The sequence below is a fragment of the Lycium ferocissimum genome, chromosome 11 (assembly GCF_029784015.1).
Source record: "Lycium ferocissimum isolate CSIRO_LF1 chromosome 11, AGI_CSIRO_Lferr_CH_V1, whole genome shotgun sequence".
NCBI lineage: Eukaryota > Viridiplantae > Streptophyta > Magnoliopsida > Solanales > Solanaceae > Lycium > Lycium ferocissimum.
This window is the reverse complement of record NC_081352.1, coordinates 46,905,170-46,910,773: the sequence shown is the minus strand read 5'-3', so window position 1 is coordinate 46,910,773 and position 5,604 is coordinate 46,905,170. Positions and strand designations below refer to the sequence as shown.

The following is a 5,604-nucleotide window of genomic DNA, read 5'->3' as shown; positions in this document are numbered from 1 at the left end:
AGATATGTATATAAACTGTATCATTCTTGTATATAAACTGTATATATAATTCCAGCTTATGTATATAAATTGTATCAATATACTACTAAATATACACATATTATACATATTTTGGGATATTTCTTACTAAATATACACATATTATACAAGTTTTGGGATATTTAATCTTTAATGGCGACTTTTTTAATTGCCACTAAAAAGCCTGAGTTTTCTATAGCAGGCCTTTAGTGGCGACTTTTTTGTCACGATTTTTAGTCGCCACAAAAATATGACTTTTTTTTTTAAAGCGTTTTGGCCGCCGGGGCCTATCATTATTATTATTATTTTGGGCCTACTACCATTTTTTGGTATTATTTTGGGCCAAGCGGACTCCTAAGTGTATTAGGGGCAAATATTGGCCAAATGTGACATTACTTTGGGCCATTGGACACACAGTGTCCTTTTCCCTTGTTTCTTTCCTCAATTTAGCCCAAATAACTTTTAGGCTGATCATTGACCCATCAATTTATCAATGTAAAATTTACTTGGCATAGCTTACATTATTACCTATTTATGGAATATAACTAAACTATACAATAATTATATTTAGTAGCTAAAATATAACATATTTACTTTCTATAGCTATCACTTTTATATCACTTATCTGATAACTTCCCACACCCCTAAATTTAAGCAAAAAAAAACGTCCCTCTCTCCTATCCCCCTAAATACACGCCATTATGCCCAATATCCCTTAATTTCCTCCAATTTCAAATCGCTTTATAATAGTTCAACTTCCTTGTTTATCTCTAATTAACTACTCATTAATTTCACTCATAATTCAAATCTAATTCCCAAAAAAGGTAAGATTCTATACTGATTTTTACGTTTTACCGTGTATTTAACCTATATTTTTGTTTTTGTTTTTTTCATTACTTCCCGAATTTTCAATTCGTAATGTGGATTGATATTTTAATAGTTGTTTTTCATATATATATTTTTGCTATATTTTAATTGTATTTTGATTATTATGTTCAATATTACTTATTCTAGTTTCTGTTGACTATATTTCAGATATATTTTTCATATATTTTGACTATATTTAGAAAAAATTTCTAAAAATAAAAAAAAATAAAAAAGTTAAAAAGAAAACGTTGTTACCTCAATTATGACTATATTTTGGCTATATTTTAATTTTATTTTGATTATTATGTTCAATATTACTTATTCTCGGTTTCGTTGACTATATTTCGTATATATTTTTCATATATTTTGACTATATTTTTCAAAATTTCACAAAAATCAAAAAAAAAAAAAAAAGTTGCAAATAAAACGTTGTTACCTCAATTATGAACTCAACTTGAATTTGATATTTCAAATGATGAATTCAAATATATATTCGCTGCTTAAAACGAGCTCGTTCACCGGTAAAGTTTTTTGATGAACTAGTTTTTGAACCTTTTTTTGTTTTTGGTTAAAAATATGAATGTACTTTTGAATTCAATTTTTTTTGAATTTGTTAAATTGAATGAGATATGAGATCGTATATGGAATGGGAGGATATTTGCGTGAATCAGGGAACATTAAAAACTCGATTTTAATTTAAATTGGAATAGATTTTGTTTATAAATATAGCACTTCGCCTTTCTTCAAGAGCGTATTTCCGTTATATTTATCCTATATTTAAGTCGACGCGTCTACTAGCTAAATATAGGTCCTCCAAATTGTAAATGTAGAACATGTAATACGTAGCTGTTAATATTGTTGAAAGTTAAAAATGAATGTGCGTAAAAATTTTACTTTATCAATACAATCCATTTTGATCCATCCAAATTCAATTCATCTCCACTCATTTAACACCCCTAGCCTTGGCTCTCACCCGGAAGTTTCTGAAGAAAATATAAGCAGTTAATTGCGCAGCCTTAAGATTATTGTGAAATTCAAGGCAACTTCCCAAACATATAGTAGTAGCATCCTAGTCAAATTGTCCCAAAAGGAATTTAAAATAACACATGAAACAAAAGCACAATAGTTTCCACTAGCGCAGCCATGATCCACCACCAATTGGAGCCTTGTATTCTGGTCAAGATGGGTCCTCCTCCAATTGTCTTAAGACCAAAATCCCCTTTGTAGGTAAGATGGTTCAACAAGGAACTATGACTCATAAGGTAGACTTGGACTTGGACCTTTCATGGAGACTTGGAATTAAGATTGTGCATTGTGGGGTCAAACTATTATTTTGAGTCTCCTCATTGTTGTTATAATACCTACTTTCTGGATTTCTTCTCCTATAAATACCCTCACAAGCCTCATTCTTTTGCATCAAATATTAATCTAGAATTCATTCATCTCTACAATCTTTAGTATTCAGACATATTCTATTTATTATTAACACATTTAGAAACACATTCTTTACCAAGAAAGATGGAGAACTCCCCAATTATCAACTTGGAAAAGCTCAATGGAGATGAGAGATCCAACACCATGGAAATGATTAAATATGCCTGTGAGAACTGGGTCTTTGAGGTAATTACAGTTTGCATAAACATATATTACTCCCTTTGTTTTAATTTATGCTCATACTTTACCATTTTAATCTGTATAAAAATGAACGTCACTTTCTAAATTTGGAACCTGTAATTCCAACATCATGCATTATTGCATGGTATGTTTAATACCACGGCAAGATCTGAAGGGCGGTATATTAAGCATATCTTAAATTTTAGATCACAAGACTCAAAAGTTTTCCTTAATTTTTTAAAATCAATGTTCAGTCAAACAGAGACACATAAAATAAAACTGGGGAATAGTAGTAGTAATATTTAAGCTTGTAAGAAATTTTGCAAATTGATGTATATTTTGTTTGTTTATGTCATTATTGCAGTTGGTGAACCATGGGATTCCACATGAAGTGATGGACACAGTGGAGAAATTGACAAAGGGACATTACAAGAAGTGCATGGAACAGAGGTTTAAAAAATTGGTCGCCAGCAAGGGTCTTGAAGCTGTGCAAGCTGAGGTTACTGATTTGGATTGGGAAAGCACTTTCTTCTTGCGCCATCTTCCTTCTTCTAACATCTCTCAAGTACCCGATCTTGATGACAAATACAGGTATATTTTCAGTATATATAATTTAAATCCTTATTCTATGAGCGATAATTGTGCAAAAACCTTTACGCCATCAGTACATAAAGCTTAAACTTAACATAGACATTTTACAATGTCAATGCATGAAATGTTACACCATCAGTAACTTTTCCAGCTTTAACTCTCCGAGATCTCAAGCTTGCGAAACGTGAGGTTCTTGAAAAGTTGAAGGAGAATACTGTACCTAACTTAACATGCAAAACACATTACACCTCCGTTATTCTTTTATTTTTTGGGGTGTCCCACATGTAAGATATACAGGCATAAAGATATATAGTACTTAATAAAGTTTCTTATCAATGTCGCCCCAAAATGATGCAGAGAGGTCATGAGAGATTTTGCTAAAAGACTTGAGAAGTTGGCTGAGGAGTTACTGGACTTGCTCTGTGAAAATCTTGGGCTTGAAAAGGGTTACTTGAAAAAGGCATTTTATGGATTAGAACGTCCCAATGTTGGGACTAAGGTGAGCAATTACCCATCATGCCCCAAGCCCGATTTGATAAAGGGACTCCGCGCTCACACAGACGCTGGTGGCATAATACTTCTATTCCAAGATGACAAAGTGAGTGGCCTTCAACTCCTCAAAGACGGGCAATGGATCGATGTTCCTCCCATGCGCCACTCTATTGTTGTTAACCTCGGCGACCAACTTGAGGTAAAAAAAAGAAAAATTACATTTGATACAACAAAAGTTGTTTTTTATAAAAAAGATTATTTTGGCAATATAAGAGGACAAGATTTTGTGTCAAAATGTGGAATTTGACTTCTGTCATACCAAACACGTACATATGTCTGTTCTTTTTTGACAAAATTTCGAATTATATACTAGAATGGTATTTAACCATTTATCATCAAATGAAAAAACAGGTGATCACCAATGGAAAATACAAGAGTGTGATGCACAGAGTGATTGCTCAAACAGACGGGACTCGAATGTCACTAGCTTCGTTTTATAATCCAGGAAATGATGCAGTTATCTATCCAGCACCAACTCGGAGGAGAAAGAGGAAGAGGAAAGCAAACAAGTTTACCCAAAATTTGTGTTCGATGATTACATGAAGTTATATGCTGGACTCAAGTTTCAGGCCAAAGAGCCAAGATTTGAAACCATGAAGGCCATGGAAGCAGATGTGAAAAGTGATCCGATTGCAACTGCTTAGATTCCAATTTAATTGGAAAGATGGAGTTTGAAAAGAAAATGATTCGTTTTAGAAGTTTTACTAATTAAACCTAGTCATATATACACATTATTTCCTCTTCTTTTGTATGGTAGAATCAAGCTATTCAAAATGATTGTGATTTGCTCCATATATAGGAGTAAAGGTTGTATATCAAAATAAATTAGAGAATAAAAGCTGCCTTTTAGGGCGAAGTTATATAAATAATTTGCTGTGTTCCATTCCTTCTTATGGAGTCTCAGTTTATCTAACTTCACTTTATTCACTCTTTGGACATAGTGATATTGATGATTGAATTTTGTTGACCAAATTTGAGAATTTGACTATGAAGAAATTGATTGCTGACATATATAGAGCATTATTTTGTGTCCAATGATCAGACCATTAAAAGGGCAAGGAGAAATAAAAATGGATTTCTTAAGTTAGCCGAAAGAATTGTAATATATTTATTATAATTACCAGATAAGATGAAAAGAAAAATTGAGAAAATTCCCTCTGATGATGTTATTGTTGGTAGAATTCTGTAAGTTGAAAGTTTATGTCGCCAGTTTCAGGCTCAAAATGTATCATGTAGCAGCTTTTTTTCGACTTATTTTAAATTGAAAATGTTGGAGTCCCACATTGGTGAGACAGGGACTTAGTACTACACATGTTTCATGGTTAAAGTCTAAATCCAAGAGGAGGAAAATTGAGCAACATAAAGCCCAAAAGAAAGCTGAACGGAGCCCAAATATATTGTCCTCTTACAATTTGAATAGAAGGAATTGACCTTTTCATCCTCAAAACCATTTCTCCCACTATTTTTACACGTCCATAGTCCACATAGGACAGAAATTAATGCGTATTTTTGGATGCAAATTTTGCTCTTTATTTCCCTTATTCTAGTTAGGTAGTTTTTGACATTAACTTTTACATGCTTTCCTAGTTTAAAAAGTTTCTTAGTTAGGTTTTAGATTTATTATTATTTTCATAAAAGTATGATTCTAATTCATGCTATTTGGGATAAGTTTCCCTTATATATAAGGGTTGATTTTGTTATTTTCGTAACACAACATTAGCATTTGAGAGTTTCTTTTCTTTAAAAACCTTTGCGTGTTGACTACTTGGGATTTATCTTGCAACCTTATAAGAACGATTCTTCTAAGAGGTAAGATTAATTCTTCAGCTTGATATTTTTGTTTCTTATTCATAAATTAAAAAAGGTTATACTGATTATTATCTCCAGTTTTTTCGAAAAAAGGGTCTAGATCATATTTTGATCTTAGTCTTGAATTAACTCAATTAGTATCATAATTAGCTT

The 5,604-nt window shown here is 32.0% G+C and overlaps 1 pseudogene; it reads left to right on the top strand.

Annotated features, from left to right (window-relative positions):
- Positions 1 to 2,278: 2,278 nt before the first annotated feature.
- Positions 2,279 to 4,528, top strand: LOC132038638 (1-aminocyclopropane-1-carboxylate oxidase 3-like; annotated as a pseudogene).
- Positions 4,529 to 5,604: the final 1,076 nt, after the last annotated feature.